The following is a 23,599-nucleotide window of genomic DNA, read 5'->3' as shown; positions in this document are numbered from 1 at the left end:
CTGCCAGAGAGGCAGTATAGCATGTGAAGATGTACATGTGTGCTCTACACCCCAGGCCGATGGCTGCAGGTCATGAGTGCCACAGCATTGTGTTTGACCTGGACTGTCATAGCGGTCAGATACCACATGCCTGTACAATAACAGTAGGAACATAGGCAACTGTTGCAGTGACACAGTAGGTCAATGTACACTGTTCCTGTGTCCAGACCACTGCCGACTGTACACCATGGCTAGACACACACCCAGACGGCTATAACACCGGTGAGCCATTGCATGTCCCAGTACACATAGTCTGTGTATTGCCATCACAGGGCAGTCACAATAACATGATGTATAAGAGATATATTGTACCAGGTGATGTGTCATGTGTGCGTATGTTGAGTTGCAGAGGTGTTCACCCATCCGCAACATCTCAGTGCATGATGCCTTGTGTAACATGATGTGTGGAACTGCATTGTGATTCACAACAGAGTCATCCGTGACTGGTGTGTTGTGAATGGTGTAACCCATGCGTCTGCGGGATATACACTGGTGATGTTGGCTGCCATGCTGGGGGCCACCAGTGGTGCCTACAGTGGTCATACAGACATATTGCATACATTGTTCTTGCAGGAATGTCCATTATTGTAGATGATGTGGTACTATGTGATGGTAGGTGTGTGTTGTGAATGTTACTCATCCAGACATGACCGGCAGGTGCAGTCATGGTTGTCGACAGCATCACCCCCATCCACAGCTGTCAGCACCCAGTCCCCAGAATGGGTAACAGTAGCCCTCGTACTGTGTGACTAATGTGCAGATCATAGAACACCTACTACTGGCTGACTAACAGTGTCATCTAGGAAGGGTATATGATGGCTGGAATACGCTGCTCCAATGTATAAATATGATATCCCAATGAATTACAATGATTCCCATCTAGTAAGCCATGGCTGGCATGTAAACTGTGTACAACAATGACTGTGTGACAGACCCTTCCAATGTGGAGCCGTGATGAACATGCACCCGTTAGAACACCAAATGAGGTACGTTGCACGTAATGATGTACAACTGACAGCTATGGGCACAGCATGGATGCAGAAGCACATCTCCCACAGGCAGTACTGCTGTACGTTGGTAGGGGGGAATTGCACGAGTACATGTGACAGTTGTTGTATTGCCACATGTACGACATATCCGTCATATAGGGGTAGCACTGGTACGTGACGGTTGGACATGCCTGTACATACGACCATGTCCCACAGGATATGTGTTAAGTGTGTACAACACCTGTCGTACCTTCAGCAAGCTGTGAAGTGTATGACTGCCAGTGTACCTGTGTGACATGTTGTGCAATGGGTGCAAAGGTACGCAGTAGCGCATTACATGCTCACATGTCCTGCACAGGTGCATAGCTTGAACATACAATACAAATAGGGTGTTGGATAATAGCAACCCACAAGAGGTGATGAGTACGGGTGGCAATGCACTATCACCTTTCCGGGTAAGGTGTGCATGTCCATGACACATTAGCATCTGAGATGTTAGCAGTACAGCTGTACAGGGCAGCATGTATATTTGATTACAAATACCCTTGCGTGTTCCACCAGTGGCCTGTTGACAGACAGACATCAACACAATGTGCAGCATTGACATGTGCACAGCACATCACCACTGGCTACAGTAGAACAGGGTTAATGTGTTGACATGTGCACAGAACATCAGCGCCAACTACAGTCGAACACGGTATGTGTTGAACCCCACCGTCATTGTAGCCCATGCCACAGAGAGACATGTTATGCATCTGTGTATGTACGGCTGGGAATGGACCTGGCCTAGCAGTATAGCTGTGTCAGTGTTGTGAACAACATACTGAATGTGCTGTGTATGTGAGGTGTGTGTCATAAGTGTATGGTCTGATGGATGATACCAGCATTGCCACCACTATGTGAACATCCCCGTCCCCATAAAAGAATACCTAGGCTGTGCTCAACACCATGGTCACTGTGGAAGGGATGGTGCTGTGCGGTGCACCCGCCAACATGGTGGTGACAGCAGGCACTGGATGTAGACATATGAGGTACCCATATCAGGTCGGGGTACCATCCATGTGCGCGGGCTATCACCATGTGGGCATATACAGCACGGTGTTGAACAATATTACAGCACATAGCACCTGTCAGGGGTAATGTTCATGCATGGATGTGCGATACCAGCATGCACCATACACACCCCCATCATGCAGCATGCTGCCTACCTTGCAGGAGGACATTGTCCACACCATGATGATGAACATGCGACATGTCCATATACCCATATAAATGACATATGGAATGGACAGCCACTGTCCCAATACTGGTATTCCACAGGCTGGACACATCCCTGTGCCATATATGTGATATACCCTGCCATACCATGCAACCCTGTCCATCAAGGCTGCACGTGCCATCACAGTCATACATGGTGCGATGGCCACATGGCACATGCACTATCAACTGACTGGATCAGTAATGTGGCACTGATGCACCTTATGGTGTCACAATTGCTGTGTGACAGCGTGTAAAACGTGCGCGCACATGCTATGTTTGACCATCCCTGCAAATGTCATATGACTAGACATTGTCCCATGTGTATCACATGTGCAATACAGGCGAGCCGTGGCAGGATGTTCAACACCCGTACAGTGCTGAGTAGATGTATATGGCAAAACACATGCATGTACAGGTGTCCATGTGTATGTGTGCAGTGCCACTGCTGACGTCCATAACGGCTGTGTCTGTGATGCTATGTGACATATACACAGCATCCAGGTGAACAGTAGTACTGTGGACACATCGGGCCAAGTGCAGATTGGTAAGAACACAGGTGCAGGCAGGTACACATGTCCACAGCAAGTTACAATCTACATGGAGTATGTACAGTGTGATGAGTTGACACAGAGATATGATATGATATCCACTGCATAACGGTGTGACAGGTGTGACAGCAACACGTCAGCTGTGTCAGTGTCATGATACGTCTCAGAGATTACTGTGCAGATGTTGTGCATGTCATAGCAATGTATGTTCAGCGGTATGCCAGTACATCAGTGTGAATGTGACCTGTCACCATCATTATGTCTTACAGATAATGCCACGTTCACGACTCCCAGCCTTCAGCTGCCAGGAGGATGATGTAATCATACCATTGCTCCATGACAACTATGACGTGCTGTTCAGCCATGTGCCACAGCAAGCGCAGCAGCGGGATGACCTGTGGCAGGATATACGCAGGAGGGTGAATGACATGGGTGGCAACAACTGCACCTACCAGCAGGTATGCCGACACTGCACGGACCTCATACGGCATGCGAAACAGCGTGCCACTGCAATCGCCAGAGAACAAGGTGGAACATGTGGTGGGCCACCAACCCAGCCCCCACTCACACACACAGAGGAGCTACTGGCCAGTCTGGGGACACCCAGGGAACAGCATGCAGAAACACTAGCCGCCATCGTGGAGGTGGGTGTCTCCCAACCAATGAGCCTGGAGTTGCCTGGTAAGTCAGTCCTGCATATGAGTATGATATCCACCGTAGTTGCAGGTGTCACTGTACATCATGTAAAGTAACAACACATGCCAGGTATATGGGCACACAAGCCACATACTACAGTATGCTACGTTGTGTATGCAGATGTGTGCATACCATATGCTATCACACAGGTACATGATGTCACATGCACAGTGCGAACTGTGGCTGTCATACAGTCATGGATAATGTTTATACTGTTGTGTCACCCCTATACAGGTACCTCTGGTATGTCGCACAGACATGGGTCCATCGCAGGTGAGACTGTTGTCAGTATCAGGCATGTTACAGTGTAGAGTTATTTGCCATGTGGCCAGGTATAACATGCACACCTGGGTTTTATTCCAGTCACGTTATACAGATTGCACCACCAGACACACACATGCCACCCGTGTGCAGTAGATACAACCGTTATTATACACCGGCATGAAACCACAGTACCTGTCAATGTGATATGTGTGGTCAGCTATGCATACAATGGTGGAGGTGTTCTACAATGGATGCATATGCAGTATGCATTGGAACAACATTGGTATGCACACAGTACCACACAGTGAGCAGTGATCTGGGCAGCACACAGGTGTCACCAATGTGACATATGCCCCTGCATTGTGTGCACACATTGTGACACGCCACCCGACATGTCCCAAGCTTGTGGTGTTCTGTCTGCAATATTGTCACACCATCACATGACCTACACCCAACATAACAAACATCCACACTGTTGTCTGCATAGCCCTGTGGATTGTGACACCTCTGACATGTATGGGTGTATGTCACATGGGACACCACAGACATGTGTACAAGATGCCCATCACACACAATTGTCCAAGACCCGTTCACACATGGCCATGGGTGATAGCCACAGGCATGTTGCCACACAGTACGTCTGATGTGGATAGACCCCGTTGCACATTGTCCACACATAGTGCAATCATAGCCGTAGTGGACCACCTGTACATTTGATGTGTTACACCGGACAACTGGAATGCCTGTCTGCAGCCACCGGAGGTGTCACCGATGTCTACCATATACGTGCTGTGGAACAGCATGACTGTGTTGCAGTCATGGCAATGCAATGCGTCCATGTTATGCATTGCACAGCAACATACATGCGTCATGTTGCCATGCAGTGGCACAGTGCCTGTACTCCACACTGTATAGCTATGTACACGGCTCACACTAACCACACCTGCACATACATATTTGCTAAACATGCATTCTATCTGTAGGCTGTACACACAACACTGCACTGTGAAGCCCATTATGATGCGGTGCATGTGGCGGGACACCATTGTGTCACACATGTATACATGTTACTGCACATATCAGCCGATTACATGTCAAGGTAACGTCAGCCATGTGTACTGTTAACCTGTTTTTGGCCGCATGGCGTATCACGGTGATGCATGCAAACTACCATGATTGTGTGTACTGCATGCCTACTGATATGACACCTGCTTGATGCAGTGTGCACCCCAGGGTGGTATGTATACTAACACTATTAATGTCTGAGCCGCATTCCCTGTGCTGTAGTGCAGGAATGCTGCATGCCATCTGAAATATCACATGCATGGTGTGTCTGTGTGTGTGTCCATGTGTGTGTCTGTGTGTGTGTCTGTGTGTGTGTGTCTGTGTGTGTCTGTGTGTCTGTGTGTGTGTGTGTCTGTCTGTGTGTGTGTCTGTGTGTAATGTACCTTACAGTATGTCTTTGCATTTACAGGTGGTGTAGGTGCGTTACCCTCCTGCGGTCCATCTGATGTTAGTGTCCCCACAGATACTAGCAGTGATGACGATATGCATGAGGTACAGGCAGGGTTGTCAGGGGCAGAATCTGTGCCATTGGTTACCATCCCACCTATGTCCCCCTCATCCCCGCACACGGTTCTGATGCCAACACATACCACATCACCATTGCCCATAGAGGAAGGACAGTCAGCGTCTGTTGGCATTGAACAGGAATGTGTGGTGGCTACAGAAGGTGTGACTACACACCATGTTGCCAGTGTAATGACTGGTGATGTGCCACACAGGCGTGTGGCTGGTGCTGCTTGTAGGAGGACCTCTGGCAGACATGCACCTGCAGTACAGGGCACAGCAGCTGGTATCACCAGATGCATGTTCCAGACTGTAATGGCGGCACAGGCACGTGCAGAATGGCAGAACCAAGAAGGGCAGAGGCTGCAGAGGGCTGCAATCCATACCCTAAATGACAACATCCAGTCATTGGCGAATGCTCAACAGCAGATTGCTAATGTACTGGATAGGCGATTAGGTGAAATGGTTGGAATCCTCGACCGAGGCATGGCAATCCACGAGCGTGAGCTGTCTGTGCTGGAACACCTGGTAGGGGTGAGGCATAGGACACGTGGGCGTAGGCCAGCAACACCACCTAGTGTAGGTTGACATGTGCATGCCACCTCTCATGCCCACTCACATAGTGCCGGTAGCAGTAGCAGTGCAGCTGGTGCTGCACTGTCCACACCAGGACACAGCAGGCCATGTGGATGTGGCCCTGGCCGGTCCCATCGTGGACACGGTTCCAGTGGACATGTGTCATCAGACAGTAGCCACTCTATACCTCCACCTGGTAGTGCCCGTGCAACCCCAGGCAGGCACAGGTCACGTGGCTGCGGATGGACACAGTGAGCTGTACAACCTGCACTGTACAGTCTGGGGCTGTCAATTATACCCCGTGTAGGCATCACATATGGCTGAACTGTGTACACACATACCCACACACAGCAGACACAACTGTAGGGCTCCACCACATCCACATGCATTCTGCACAGACATGTCCAGTAAACTCACCAGCCCTTACACACACACATGATGTTATCCATTGGTGCAGCCTATGCCCCTGGCAAACATATCACCCTGTGCATATGATGAAGCCTCTCCCGCATCCCTGTCATCCACACCATCGGTGCAGGGTTATGCAAATATATTCTGATGCACAGGGTGGACAGGATAGTGAGAGGTGTATGTGATACCTGTGTATGCATAGCGTGGGATGTGTATGTTGCAGTGGTTGTGTATGAAAACTGACAGATGCGTATGTGATGTGGGTTGTGTACTGTCAACATGCAGCAGACATACCATGTAGTGCAGGTGCAGCATACATTGTGATGTGTTCACGGTATGTGTGATGGTTACATGTGTAGCACCATGTTGGTTCTGATAACCTGAATCCCTCCTATGGTGTACTCGCATGTGCCTACAGGGAGCACTGTTATCGGTCCCCCACGTGTAGCTGTGGATTACTCACAGGCACATCTGGCAATAGCAGCATACTACATGTACCCGCAACCTGCCTGGACACCTACATGACACACATGTCCGCACATATACTGCACCTGACGCATGTGGTCCATGTCACAGGCTACAGTGGACAGAGACGTCACATACATAGCAGGACACACTACAGGTATGGTGACATGGTGCAGGTGTCGTACACAGCGTGCTGGCCACTGACTTCAGGTGTCACCTGTCAGCTGTGGGGCACACTGTGCAGCAGTAGGACCCTGTAACAGTACAGGAATATGGTCGCAATCACGGGGTGTACACCACTATGATGCACACCCCATAGTGTGCAGATGGGGACACCTGCCTGTGTGGTCAGCACCCTCACAATACTATGCACCCACACGCCATGTCACAGGGGGCGGACTTGCACAGGTGGCCAGTATGGCTCACACCTAAGGCATCGACAGGGTTGTGTAATGCAGCACCAGTACGGGATGGTCACCCTGTGTGGTTAGTGTCCATTCACAACAGTATATTTGCATACACCCTCACACCAAGCAGCAGACATACAAACATGTCAACACACACACATTGTGGTGACCACAAATGTATACATGGAGAGACAACGTGTTGCATGTACTGCACCATCCAAATCCATGCACCCCACACTGAGGTATGTACAGATCACTACTATGGTGTACAGGGATGTGTAGCATGTGGGACATATTCACCCCGATATGTGGCATACATGGGCACACATTCATGCACACATGTCAGTGCTGGCAATACCACACCCGCCATATGATACGTGTGCAGGCATGCAGCGGTATGTAGTGCATTATGTGTACCAACACTGTATCTGGCAGATGTGCCGATATATGCACTTGGGAGGTGGTAGGTGTTACAGTTGCCATGTGACATACAGTCGATGACACCTGACCGCTGGGTATGCATTATGTCAGCACTGTCATGTAACAGCGACATAGCATACTGTATGCACATGGCAGGGTAGGATGGTGTGTGACACACCTGTGAGCAACCACCTGCACACATGCATGTAGACAGGTGTTTAAACACATGATGTACACACATATCTCCATACGTGCTGTTTCTATGCCACCATATAACGGCCCCTATGATGGGTATGCATGTGGTAGGGTGTTGCAACTATATTATGGACATCGGCCACTGCTCATGCATGGCTGCTCCATGCACAGTACATGTGTCACATGTGTCTCCTGTTGCCATGTGTGTATGCATTGCTACGTTTTGACATGTGTGTTGACATACATAAAACATGGACTGTGGTATGGTATCACAGCTGTCACAGGCAAACAATACAAGGGTATGTGTTCCAGTCAACACCGCTACACCCTGTAGTGGGAGAATTCCACAGACATGGGTCCACCTTCCATTCGTGTGTGTAGCACCATGTACGCCAGTGTTATGCATGTGGTACATCACAGGCTTTGTATGTGTCATGTGTGCAGTCCATGCACACATCCAGACAATCACATGTATGACATATCCGGACATTGGTTCACTTTGGTACAGCAGCAGTCATGTGTCACAGCTGAGTTAGGGCCGTGGTATGTGTGGAGCCGACCTGTCCATGTATACTGATATGGGTGGACTACATCGCACATGTTGGATCATTGTTAGTACATGTGTACTCTGCACAACTGGTGTACACTGCTATACAGACCTGTGGACATATGTCACATGCTGTTGTTGGACCGTGAGGCTTACTGCTGCACCGATGACATGGTGCTGGCATGGCAGCTACAGTGTTCACTGCAGTGTGTACATGTTTGACCTGCACCCGTGACGCCTGTGATGTCATCTGTGTGTGTACGAGTAACTGCATGTGTGACCACCCTGTGCATGTGGACAGGTTTACCTTACTGTGACCTGCAGTGTGTACACTCCGTCTGCATGCTGGACGGCGTGTAGCAAATGCTAAGTGTGTGAGCATGCCCAGTAAGCAGTTGTGTAGATGGACACACAGTACAGTGCACACTGCGCCCTTCTGTGATTATACCCCATGTGCATGTATGTTTCCCCTTTGCAACCGCTAAGTGTGTGAGCATGCCCGGTTTGCTGTTGTGTAGGTGGACACACAGTACGTTCCACACTCTGCCCTTTCATGATTACACTCCATGTGTATGCATGTTTGCACTTTGCAAATGCTAAGTGTGTGAGCATGCCCAGTAAGCAGTTGTGTAGATGGACACACAGTACAGTGCACACTGCGCCCTTCTGTGATTATACCCCGTGTGCATGTATGTTTCCCCTTTGCAACCGCTAAGTGTGTGAGCATGCCCGGTTTGCTGTTGTGTAGGTGGACACACAGTACGTTCCACACTCTGCCCTTTCATGATTACACTCCACGTGTATGCATGTTTGCACTTTGCAAATGCTAAGTGTGTGAGCATGCCCAGTAAGCAGTTGTATAGATGGGCACACAGTACAGTGCACACTGTGCCTTTCTGTGAGTATACCCCGTGTGCATGTATGTTTCCCCTTTGCAACCGCTAAGTGTGTGAGCATGCCCGGTTTGCTGTTGTGTAGGTGGACACACAGTATGTTCCGCACTCTGCCCTTTCATGATTACACTCCATGTGTATGCATGTTTGCACTTTGCAAATGCTAAGTGTGCGAGCATGCCCAGTAAGCAGTTGTGTAGATGAACACACAGTACAGTGCACACTGCGCCCTTCTGTGATTATACCCCGTGTGCATGTATGTTTCCCCTTTGCAACCGCTAAATGTGTGAGCATGCCCGGTTTGCTGTTGTGTAGGTGGACACACAGTACATTCCGCACTCTGCCCTTTCATGATTACACTCCATGTGTATGCATGTTTGCACATTGCAAATGCTAAGTGTGTGAGCATGCCCAGTACGCCATGCATGGACACACAGTACATTCGGCACCGACGTCTGATACTAGGCGTCTAGCCATGGCCAATGACATCCTGCATAGCCATGGTGGCCATCCAGGCAAATTATATGTAGTTGCTATGCCACAGTGGATGCCTACATCATACACACTGGTTGCTCTCTCAAAGGGTGTACTGTCTGTGGTGCATCCCGTATCCATTCCGTGATGTAGTGCTCCATAGATACTTAGTATTCCCGAGTGCAGCACTGCCGTGTTACTGTACGTCCACCTTGGGATAGTAACATGCTGTGTGACTGCTCACTCTGTATTCATCCCCTATCAGCATCCTTGCCTTTGCAGATGATATCACCCACCTAGGAGTATGCCTCTTGACAGTGCTGTGCTCAGTAATCTCGGTAGCGCGTTCTGTAAATGCATCATGCTGTAGTGTGTTCATGTAGTTAGGTGTAGGTTCAACTCCCAGCCCTTCCCAGTGTGTGTGTGTGGTGTGTGTGTTTCCAGCCGCCTCTGGGGACAGTAATGCTTTTAGATGCTTCACAACACATACATTTGCTATCAGCGTCTATTCCTTTGCGGATGATGTCACACACCTAGAAGTATGCCTCTGACAGTGCTGTGCTCAGTAATCTCGGTAGCGCGTTCTGTAAATGCATCATGCTGTAGGGTGTTCATGTAAGTAGGTGTAGGTTCAACTCCCAGCCCTTCCCAGTGTGTGTGTGTCTGTTTCCAGCTGTCTCTGGAGACAGTAATGCTTTTAGACGCTTCACAACACATACATTTGCTATCAGCGTCTATTCCTTTGCGGATGATGTCACCCACCTAGAAGTATGCCTCTGACAGTGCTGTGCTCAGTAATCTCGGTAGCGTGTTCTGTAAATGCATCATGCTGTAGTGTGTTCATGTAGGTAGGTGTAGGTTCAACTCCCAGCCCTTCCCAGTGTGTGTGTGTGTGTGTGTGTGTGTTTCCAGCTGCCTCTGGATAGAGTAATGCTTTTAGATGCTTCACAACACATACATTTGCTATCAGCGTCTATTCCTTTGCGGATGATGTCACCCACCTAGAAGTATGCCTCTGACAGTGCTGTGCTCAGTAATCTCGGTAGCGCGTTCTGTAAATGCATCATGCTGTAGTGTGTTCATGTAGATAGGTGTAGGTTCAACTCCCAGCCCTTCCCAGTGTGTGTGTGTGTGTGTGTTTCCAGCTGCCTCTGGAGACAGTAATGCTTTTAGACGCTTCACAACACATACATTTGCTATCAGCGTCTATTCCTTTGCGGATGATGTCACCCACCTAGAAGTATGCCTCTGACAGTGCTGTGCTCAGTAATCTCGGTAGCGCGTTCTGTAAATGCATCATGCTGTAGTGTGGTGGTGTAGGTTCAACTCCCAGCCCTTTCCAGTGTGTGTGTGTGTGTGTGTGTGTGTGTGTGTGTTTCTAGCTGCCTCTGGAGACAGTAATGCTTTTAGACGCTTCACAACACATACATTTGCTATCAGCGTCTAGTCCTTTGCGGATGATGTCACCCACCTAGAAGTATGCCTCTGACAGTGCTGTGCTCAGTAATCTCGGTAGCGTGTTCTGGAAATGCATCATGCTGTAGTGTGTTCGTGTAGATAGGTGTAGGTTCAACTCCCAGCCCTTCCCAGTGTGTGTGTGTGTGTGTGTGTGTGTGTGTGTGTGTTTCCAGCTGCCTCTGGAAACAGTAATGCTTTTAGACGCTTCACAACACATACATTTGCTATCAGCGTCTAGTCCTTTGCGGATGATGTCACCCACCTAGAAGTATGCCTCTGACAGTGCTGTGCTTAGTAATCTCGGTAGCAAGTTCTGTAAATGCATCTTGCTGTAGTATGTTCCTGTAGGTAGGTGTAGGTTCAACTCCCGGCCCTTCCAAGTGTGTGTGTTTCCAGCTGCCTCTGGAGACAGTGATGCTTTTAGACACCTCACAACACATACATTTGCTATCGGCGTCTATTCCTTTGCAGATGATGTCACCCACCTAGACGTATGCCTCTGACAGTGCTGTGTTCAGTACTCTGAGTAGCACGTTCTGTAATTGTGTCATACTGTCGTGCGATATGGTAGGTAGGTTTAAGGTCAATTCCCATGCCTGCCAGATGTGTGTGTGTGTGTGTCTATGCTCCCAGCCGCATGGGTTCATAGGTTATGGTTTTAGACACTTCGCAACACACATATATCCTGCTGACATCTCTGTGTTTGCGGATGTTGAGACGCAGCTAGTGGACTGCCTGTGCATCTGCTGTGGTTAGCGACCTCCGTAGCGTGTCCTCTACGTGCATCCTGCTGTGGTGTGATAGGGTAGTGATGTGTAGGTTCCACTACCGGCCTTGCCACATGTGTCTGTCTGTATCTCTCTCGATGTATATATATATATATATATATATATATATATATACATATTTTATGCCCATAGCGCTGCTCTTGCATGGACAGCTGTCTGTCCCATGTATCGCATATTTGCACAGCTTACACATAGCAATGTGGTACGATGCAAATCCAAACATTGTTCATGCAACATCCGTGTTCCGGGAGGTGTTACACGCCCTACAGACATCTGCTGTATATCTTGGCAGACAGCTATCCTTGCTGTACTGTCACTGTACTCGTACACGCCATAGACTTTGTGTATCATTGCCTGTTTATGGTGTGTGTATATCTATCTGAGCTGTGTGCATGGTCGTGTGTATGTCCCACTATAATCATCTGTGCAGGTGTCACCAATATAGGTAATTCATGTAGACTGCTGTTTAATGTGCATTTCAGCACATACCTGCGGACAGTACTGCCCCTCCTACTGCAGCACATGTCATCTTCTTGCAGTGGATAATAATGTTTCCACACACATGTATCTGTGTCTGTTCATAACACTCCACCTCAAGGAGTGTATATCTGGACAAGGCCTTATGTGATAGTGGGACACTCAGGGCCAGTCATGACATGTTGCTCTTAGAAACATTGATAGTGGGCACAGTGATATGTTATGCATGCGTATGGCATTTCTGTCTGATTTGGTGTCTTCCTCACATGTTTGTCATTGTTTCCTGTCGTCAGTTATCATGAGGGTGTCGGACTGTTACGTGGAACACGGCAAACATATGGGGCATACTTCTACACAGTCTGCGTACATCTGTGCAGTTGCAGAGTATGTGTCTGATACAACATACCTACTGTCTGACTACAATACACACACAGTGTATGGCGGCATGACAGACCACGTGACATTACTTTGTATTTGCACGACACACCCACGCAGACAGTTGCATTCCTCACACAGGTCTACATCTGCTTATCCACACTAATTGTTCTTTCATGTACCATATGTGTGCATCGTATTTGCGCTTTCCGTCAGTGGCGGGGCTCATGTACAACTATGGGGGCCTGGTAATTATTATGTTGACACATCATGACACCCTGGGGGACACTTTACCTTTGTGTCTAATTACCTTCCACATTGACCTTCGCGGGGTATACGTTGTCATTCACATTTTCCGGGGTATGACTTATACATGTTTGCACATTTGTCCTGCTGTCTTTCTTCTCACCTGTCCACCTAGTATCACCAGTTCAGTACATGTATTTTGGACAGGTTAGCTCCTTCATACCCTTGACCTGTTGTCATTATGTGTATACGCCCTGACGTTCGGCCTTTGCCCTTGTTACGTTTCACATAGTGATGTGCCTTCCTAGCTAATTGCTGCCTAGGCATTATGGACTGTGTGGTAGGTGATGGTGACCACTCTTTCCATTGCATAGGTAGTGACATTCATAACATCCATATTCATGGCTACGCCAGTATTCGCACAATGGTCTGACTTTGTCTGGGGTATTTATAATATAGTCTTCCTGTACTATGCCTTACTGCAGCTGTGTTATTCTGACAGTTTTCCAGTTATGGGTACCATCTTGGTCGTACACATGTCCATCCATGGGAATCGCCTACAGGACACTGATATAGGGCTGTACATATTTCCAACCTGCTTTCCGCATTATCCAGTGGATGCTTTGCACCATTAGTGGGGATAAAGGCATGTGCTATACCCACATCCCTCCCACGGGGCAGGCCTACGGATTCTCTGCCAAACAACACCTAGGCCCATTTCTGCATACCCAGGTTCCCATGCCTGCAACCCTCTACGGTACACATTACACATGGTTAATGTGTGCGGTACTGAGATGTGGACGCACTTACATGCACTCCCCACTCTAGGGATATCTGTTCATATGTCCTGCATTTCATGGACACGTGTCATCACCCTTGAACTTGCTTTTAGTGCATGTATAGCTGATTCGTATTTGCGGGTGTCACTTCTTTTGCATCAATTGTAGCAGGTGCTGCGAATGGATAAATTTTTGGAGTCCTACAATGGACACCAGTGTGCATGTTTAAAGTGTAGAACTTGCTGGACTGTCACTTTCTGGCCAGTGATTTTGACTGCTGCTGTATGTTCCCCATTCGTGGATGTCTGTTTGACTACCCATATTATCTATTACTTGGCATATTTATATCCATGTGTCATATATACGGGACATAGGTCCGTTGTGTGTACATATATACATGTAAACTCCTCGTTTCATACCTTGCTTTGTTAATGTCTGTGGATTACCTGTGTACACACATCTATAACCATACCATACCTTTCCACTGTACAGATACTGGCAGAGTGTACGGATGGTTGACCCTTTATCTTAGGTGTGTTTTACATTGACCTGTGTCTATCTGGCAATTTGCTGGCTTTTCCTGTGAGACTTACGGTGGCACCTTCTGACAAGTAGGTCAGGTTACAAATGCATACCCTTCGTCAATCCCTGCTACTAACACACCCATTATTCTATCCACTTTCTATGTTTGTCTTAGCACATATCATGTGTTTCTCACTATTTGTACCAGTGCTTTGCATGGCATTGTCCGGTTCCATACTTTCAGAGGCTGACAGTTTTGAGACATGTAAAACTAATGTGGGGGAAACAGCATTAAGTTACTCTGCTGTGAGCGGATCACACACGTACAGGCGCACTTGCATTTCCTTATTGTGGGTTACGCGCAGGCGCACATGCATATCCGTATTCTGGGTTACATATGTTTACTGAGTCTGTGTGCTTATGTGGCCTGTATTAGTTGTGACAGTTCCACTAACATATCTCTGATCCGGTTAACGGACGTATGCGGAACACACTTTCACCTTTACATATGTAACTGTCTTTGCGGCACAGACGCATTAATTACACGTTCACATTTATATGTTCTATAGTCATAATTCAAACGGGACTGCATGCACGTTGGCCAGTTGCTGTGACCACTACACATTTGGTGTTCTGTCTCATTTATATGCATACCCATGGTACATAGCTACATTAACATATCCCCCCGCACTCACGTCATAGGCATCCATTCTCCTGCTGGGAAAAGTGTGGTACTACATGTTACACATTCCCTATTCCCTAATGCTCTTGACCCAGGATGCATATGGCGTAACCGCAGGGATATTCAGATCACAGAGGCTTATAGCCCCAACGCATACAGGTCTTTGATTGTCAGGGTGTTCCTGTGGTGCTCTGGGTTTGGTCTTGTCTGCCTAGTGTACAGAACTACCCTGACCATGTACGAATGTCAGACGAGGCACATGGGCACGGTTTGTCCATGTTTATTATACCATAACCCCCCCATTATTCCAAACCGTGCACGCTGATTGGCCAGCGTGCCCATTGTAAATTGAGTTATAGTAATGGAAAACGGTCTGTATACGTATACCTCGGTATTTAAGACCTGTCTTGCTATGTTACATGGGTTTAACATAGCGTGACAGCTTTAAATAAGCCACGGAGATGTCCGTTGCTTACTTTGAGGCAGTCTCGCTATGCTACACACATTTAACATAGCGAGACAGGTTGTAAAACAAAGCAACGGGGACAGCAAGCTCTCCGTTGCTTTTTTGTAGTGTTTTGCTATGTTAACTGGGTTTAACATAGCGAGACAGTTTTGACATTAGCAATGGACATCTCGCGCAGTACATCAGCACTGCTGCGGATGCCAGACATCTGCGGATGGGCAGCAGACAGGCATTATACTATGCCATTATGTAAGGGAATTAATAGTTTATTTTCTTAAATTATGTCATGGTATAATAGCAATAACCCACTTCTGGGTGTAGGTAATGCTGTATTTACCCACGGTTGCCTTTGTTTGGTCCCTTGGGCTTCACCCTCGGGACCGCACCACGCAAACCGTGGGTATATCCAGCATTACCCACACCCAGGCGTGGGTTATTGCTATAATATTCAATCCGTGTTTACAGACACGAGTGTTTGGACAACCGACAATAGCTTATGCTGTTGGCATACAATGATGTGGATGGTGCCGGTTATCATACATATTCCATGTTGTGCGTTGTTCCCATTCACAATTGTCTATCCCCTGTCATCATTCATACGTGAATATTTATGTAGCACATGACTGAACTATGTATTACCTGCAGGTATGCTGTGTTACAGTGAACATATGTGACGGTTGGTTACAGTGTATATGTGTACCTCTGTGATACTGGGGACTACCACACATCCTTCGCAGCATTTCATGCGTATGTACATACTATTATTCGGTGGCCTGTTGAAGGTTGTGAGAGCACCGATTACATGTGTCCCTATTTGTGTACGCATCGTGTTAGTCTTTGTCCAGCTTTTGTTGCTGTCATGGTTTGGACGGTGGTGTTGGTGTGTCATTGGGTTGTATTTATACTGCCGATACTTCAGTGGGGGGTGGGGTTGGCACTTGTTCCTCTTTGCAGGGGAGGCCCCATTATGGACATTTGTGTCCTGCGTGGACACTTGACACATGCCATATGTCCTGTGATATTAACACAGTAGTGTATTTCTTACCTTCATTACTACTTGCATGTTACAGGCATTTTGTATCTGGTACACATGACTATTATATTGGATAGCTTAAGCTATTCACATGCTATGCAATCACCGTTCATTCTGGCATATACGTGTTATTCTATCCTTTGCATTGGCCGTGGGTGTTTTACCATACAGATCCACACATATCTACGAGTGATGTCCCACCTTGACAATCTGTGCATGTGGCAACCCTGCTGGGGTGCCCTGCTCAGTGGACGGCTGTTCTGCCCTGTGTATTGTGTTTGGCATGTCTGCATAGCTAATCATCAGTACCGTGACTGCACATACTGCTTTGTCCAGATGTGTACAGTTATGGACACCGTGGCGTGTGAACACCTATGGGGTTTCGACAGGTCAGTAACCACACGCGGGATGTACACATTCTGCTGACACATTCACATGCAGCCATTTGGATTTCAGTACCTGGGATGGGATGTTGACATATGTGGGGTACATATTTGCACGCCTGTCACTGCCTAGGACAATACTTCCTACTACATATGGGGTATACCTGCTCTGTGTAGGTGTGCAGCTGTGCAAGGCTGCTAGCTGGATTAGGTGGACATTCGGACATGGGTATGGGTTACGTGCTATGAAGGGGTTGTTGTGTATTACATTTGCATGCATGGGTTCTGCTTCTGGATATTCCGAGTCGGCATACGCCATCCTATGTGTATGTGATGGTTACGTTGCTGTGTCTAGCACATTTTACTATACACATGTTTGTGTGTGTTTGGGATGTCTAGTTTCTTTATGGTTGTTATATGGCCATGACTGCCCAGCTGTGTACTATCACTACCACTGTGGGACTGCTGGTAACCATGCCCGTGGGGCTAGTCATGTGTATTTGCGACGCACTGACATGATGCAGTACACCTCCACTGGGTATGACTGCTGACAGTGCATTACATGACGGACACAGTATTCCAAGTATCCTTTGTTCCATGCATGGGAACATTTTGTACTTCGTGCATTTATGTTTGGTTCTCCGTTTTGTGTGGACGGGTACTATGTTGCATACTTTGCATACGTTTCATTATCCACGGACACTGGTAGGTGCATTTACTATTGCAGGCGGCCTGTAAGAGTCAGCACTTTAGGTTACTCATCGCCTGCCGACTTGGCCACGCCTACGAGCGCAACCTAGTTAGGCTCCCTGGACTCGCGCACGTGCCCTATGCACGTGGTTGTGGTTGCAGCGCACACTCATTACTATGCATGTGGTGCTGCTACGCCAGTTATACGCTGCACGGCCGGCGCAAGCCTTACACCGGCCTTGCGCCGGGCTTCATGAATCCGGGGGATAGTCACACTACATACTGTTTGTGTCATATCATACTGCCATTCTACATATTCTTTTATTATTTGCTTTTAGATGTCAGCCATGGCTGATAACTATGTAGTAGCAGCATCCAATTTACTTGGTAAAAAATACATCACAGGATGCCCTTCTGATATTTCTTGGGAGGTATTATTCTGCTATACTTGATACTAACATAAACAAAGATGGATCAATGGCTACCTTGCAGAATATATATATATATATATATATATATATATATATATATATATATATATATATATATAAACATTAAATATATTAATTCAGTAATTTGTAAATAAAGCATTTCTTTTAACTCAGTGTTCCCAGGATGCTGTTCAACGAGACACTTGGATTTACGTGGTTTGAAAATATATATATAAGAAGATGCAGATTTAGAAAGGTGTGCAAATCTGTGATTTTTAGTTCTTTATTTTATTATTGGTTAAGTTTTCTGGAATTTTAAACCTATCTGATTTAATGCCAGTACACTGTATAGGACACAGTAAGAAGATATAAAATGTAATAAATAAGGAACTTAAATAAGCCACTATTCCCCTTTAATGTAAATAGACTTAAATGTCTTGTTTAATTATAGAATTTTTTATGACAGATCAGTTCTGAAGTAGTCATTACTTGCCACTCACATAACTGCATTAATACATAATTTAGCATGTACAGCAAGACGAGTATGGCCCAATGTCAAGGGTGCATTTATTAAATTCACGTGTTAAGCCCTCATTATACAAATTATTAAACCACTTAACATCTGTGCAGATGATTCTTAGCAGTAACTGCATATTGTCTTGCATCTGTAAACTATTGCATAAAACAAACTGCTACTCCTTTCATCCTTTCTGAACACCACTGTTATGTGTTTATGCTAATAATACAAATATATAACTCCATGTATTTGCTACGGAAAAAGAATTAGGAAAACAAGCAAGCAAACAAATGTAGAATTAAATAAAAGTTGGTGATTCCTAAAAAACCTAGACAAAGGACAAGGAAACAGATCTGTGTAAGAACAGACAGTCCCAAACTGCTCTCAAAAATATATTTAAAGGACAGTGAAAGCATGTATATTTTCTTCAATGTGCATGTTGGCACTTAACAGCAACCACTCTTAACCAGAAGAAGCCACATGGGAAGCTTAATATCTTGAAAGCAGTGCCATTAAAAGAAAGTAATTGGAAATTTGAGAGCAGATTAAGCATTTCTGTGTTATTGTTGACTATAAATATTTTACAACAGGTTAATAAAATGTGTTTTCACTGACTTACTGCAATTGACTATTCCAAATACACCTTACTGGCCATATAATTCTCACTGCTCATTGCACCATTACAGTTTAACATAAAGTATGTGATACAGCAAATCTTACCCCCCCCTCCCCAGGAAAGTCTTGAGTGTGAGGTTTCATCCGTATATTCCTAATCTATGAACATACCGTGTCTGAGATTACTTCAACGTGAAGAAAAGGGAAATATATAGAGTTTAAGGGTATGGGACAATACCACCACAACAAATGTACTGGGGGCAACACCACATGAAAAAATACTTTTAAAATGTAATTTTTTTAATAATTTCCTATGACAGTTATATGAAACACCAAGAAATTCATCATTAGTAAAAATAAATAGTTGTAATGAAACATATATGATTTAAATCATGTTTCTTATAATAGTTGGCATTCTTATTCAGTATGTGTTATACATATACATTTTTAGTAGATTCCCTGCTTTATAGGAACAATACTACACATCAAGGTACAGATTATATTTAATATGTGTATAACATAGTTCAGGAGTAGTTGGTTTAAATCATTCTTATTTAAAAATACACATAGACGTGCACTTATCAGGATATGATCTCAAACCTCATTGGAAGCGAATGTGACCACTATACTCAGCAATCATGTGCATCTTTTGTGGAAGTTTTCTCTTTATAGAGGATGGTCCATCTTTGGAATTCAGTTTGATACAGAATTTGTGGGCATGTCAGTACTACAACATTAAAATAGTGATTGTGTTTCTCATTTTAAAATCTTACATTTCTGTATATATGGAGATACTTTGCCTTGATTTTACTTTTCATGCAGTTTCCATTGATCTCTTGTATGTGTATCAGGACTGGACTTAAAGATATGCAAACTCAGAGGTTGAACTGGTTGTCGGGCAAGTCAGAGGTACATTTTATTTCTAATGTGTTCTGGTGTTTTTTATTCTTTATAGTTTGAGACTGGATAAAGATACGTGGCAGTCCTTAAGTCCCAAACTAATTATCAGTCTCTCTTCACCATGTGGTACTCAAATCAACCAGAAATAAAGAATCCAGAAATAATTCTGAGTGGAAACACAGAGGAGAATCAGCAGAAGTTGGATATAAACAGGCAGAATTTGCTTTGGGCACCTAATATGTGCTAACTTTAACCCTAACACAACAGCTTCAAATAATTATGTGACAATTACCACTATTAGGACACCTTGGAGAGGAATGTAGGACTATGGTTTTGGATATAGAGATCAAAATTATTGTATTTTTTTGCTTGTTTCTTATTTTATGTTGTTTAGGGTTAGTGTTCAATGCATTTGTGGTTAGATATTTCATTGTGGATCCATATATGCATGTATGTGTGTGTGTGTGTGTGTGTGTGTGTGTGTGTGTGTGTGTGTGTGTGTGTGTGTGTGTGTACAAATATATAACACATGTGTACACAGATAAGTGGTCATATATATATATATATATATATATATATATATATATATATATATATATATATAGAGAGAGAGAGAGAGAGATTCACTTTATATCCTCAAAATACTGAAATGTCAAAATTCAGTACTTCGAAGCTATAAAGTTTTAATTTAAAACCACAAAAACTCAGAACCGTGAAATTCAAAATCTCACACACCAGAGATTTTGAATTTTGCGCTTCTACTCCACCCAACACACACACACACACACACACACACACACACACACACACACACACACACACACACACACACACACACACACACACACACACACACACACACACACACACACACACAAACCTTCCTCCCCACACACAAACACAAACTCTCTACTACATAAAAGCAGGGAGGCAAGCCCCCCTGCACCCCCACACCCTCCTACTTAAATATTCTCACTCCGAGGTCACACTACATACAAACACACACAAAACACCACCACACAAGCTACATTCTCCTCACACACACACATCACAGCAACAAAAAAACACTGACATACACCACAGCCCCTACCCAAAACCCTTAACACACACACACTTACCTAAATCCATAACCACAGCAAAACCTCAGAAGCGCAAAATTCAAAACCTCCAGTATTCGAGGTTTTGAATTTTGCGCTTCCGATCTTTCACTCTTCTCAGGATTCCACTTTATGGGCTCATATATATATATATATATATATATATATATATATATATATATATATATATGGGAACCTGCCAGATCAACAAAACCACTGAGACCACATCGGCAATGGAGGAGATCACTGACAATGGTGAGTAGTGCGGAACGGGATGTATTCCCATTTCTGCAATGTGGTGTGATCTTGGAGTTGGTATATTTAAGTAGGGGGGTGTAGGGGCTGCAGCCCCCCACATGGGGGGTGCAGGGGGGCTTGCCCCCCTACTTTACACATGTTACTTTTTGTTTTTTAGTTGTATTGCAGAAACAGGAATACATTCCATTACGTAATACTTATACTTAACGTTTCGGGGATGTGTGGTATCAGGGATGTAGTCCCGGTGATTTAGTTGTCAGGGAAGTGTGGTTTCGTGGATCTGATATGGATCCATAGATATATATATATATATATATATATATATATATATATATATATATATGTGTGTATATATATATATATATATATATATATATATATATATATATATATGATTATATAAGTATTTGTCAATAAAAACAACCGTGGATAGTCACATAATAAATCCCACAGCATCATCTGCACTAACCACTGGCTACTGAAATCAGCGACACAGAACTAATCACAAAAGCAAACCTGTTATGACTCCTTTGGTGATTAGTAAACTACCCACAAATTCTCTCCAGTCTGCTCAACACTACTGGCACAACCTACATGTTTCTACTCATGTATTGGGTACAACTTATAACATCGTGTCTTTGTTTACTGCAAAGTTATTCCGAATGTCAATTACTTAACACCATTAGAAAACAAAGACACCAACGTTTTATGTGCGGGCTGCTCCAACACCCACTAACATGGGGGTCCCACCCTAATGCCAGGAGCAGATGTTGTTGCTGGCATGAAATTAGAAATAATAGCAAGTAACTATGTCCCAAACTAATCATTATAGATTAAAATGGTAAAATAGGCAGCCAAAATGTCTTCCTGAATGCCATGATGGTGCTACAGATAGGATATATTTTCTATAATAAATAAAACACTTATATTTACCATTATAATATTTCTTTTTGTCTTTTCAAGAATAAGTCTCACACATGCATGTCTTTTGTTGCTGTCTGTTTCCTGAATCCTGCTTGCCAAGCATTTTTGTAGTTTGCATTGAACAATCTTGATGGCATATGTGATCAGAGTTGCTGTGTCATAATTTCAGGGATCAGTTTGATCATCTTTCTTCAACATTGGCAAATGATCGTTTTCAGCCAATCAGCCACAATATTGTCTTCAAATGTCCTTGTTAGTATTACAATGGCTGCCTCTGATTGCTGTCATACATGAATGAGAAAGCTGTTAATGTCTGTTGCTTTGTTCCAAAGTTTTCAGTGTTGTTTCTACTTGTTCTTTCATTGCCATCAGTTCCTAATAGCAATGCAGGTTGAAACAGCTGTTGGCCTGATTTATTTTTAAAGTCTGATGATATTATATAATCTATACACCTTTTCTAAATTTTCTCAGCAACATCAAACATAGATCTTTGAGCACCTTTCAGCATTTGTTTGAGATTTGAATTTTTTCTTTATCTCTCATACTATGAAAAAGCTGCTGTTGTTCTTCCTCTAGTATTTTCTGATTAATTTTCCTTGTTTGTATCATAGTACTCCTCTTTGTCTTGTCTTTTGGCATGTTACTATTATCAGTTGTTTTTTACTCAAGATCCCGCATTGTGTTGGATTGTAGTAAGCAGGTAAGTCAGTACACTGATTTCCCAAGGGGTAGCTTAGGGTTTATCAGTACTGTCCTCCTCAACATATACATCTCTCCAGTACCAGTTGTCCATTGTTCAGCCTTGCTGACTGATGTACAGGACATCTTGTCTTTAGAGATGTGGATTGTAAAGAGCAAAGTCCATGAACAACAAAATAATGTTTCTGACAGATTAGAAAAAAATTCACTTTGAAGTTCTTAAAGCTGTGCTGACATCAGTCACCAAGGCAGCTTTATTACTGCATGTTAAGCTTAAGTGTGGCTTAAGTGTCCAATATAAATGCAAAAAATAAATAAGGACATTGTCTACTCCTTCAGCAAGCACTGGAACATCAGTTAATAATCAGCAAGCACTGGAACGTCAGTTAATAGTATTGATGGGTTATTTTAACATAAAACCTCAGCCATGATCTGTTTCAGAATATGTTTAAGGCACAGACTGCTTACATTGCCTGATTTACATACAAATGTGGCTGTGGAAAGGA

The sequence above is a fragment of the Protopterus annectens genome, chromosome 2.part0 (genome assembly GCF_019279795.1).
Source record: "Protopterus annectens isolate FY-2018-M chromosome 2.part0, PAN1.0, whole genome shotgun sequence".
NCBI classification, from domain to species: Eukaryota; Metazoa; Chordata; order Ceratodontiformes; family Protopteridae; genus Protopterus; species Protopterus annectens.
This window is presented reverse-complemented; position numbering follows the sequence as displayed.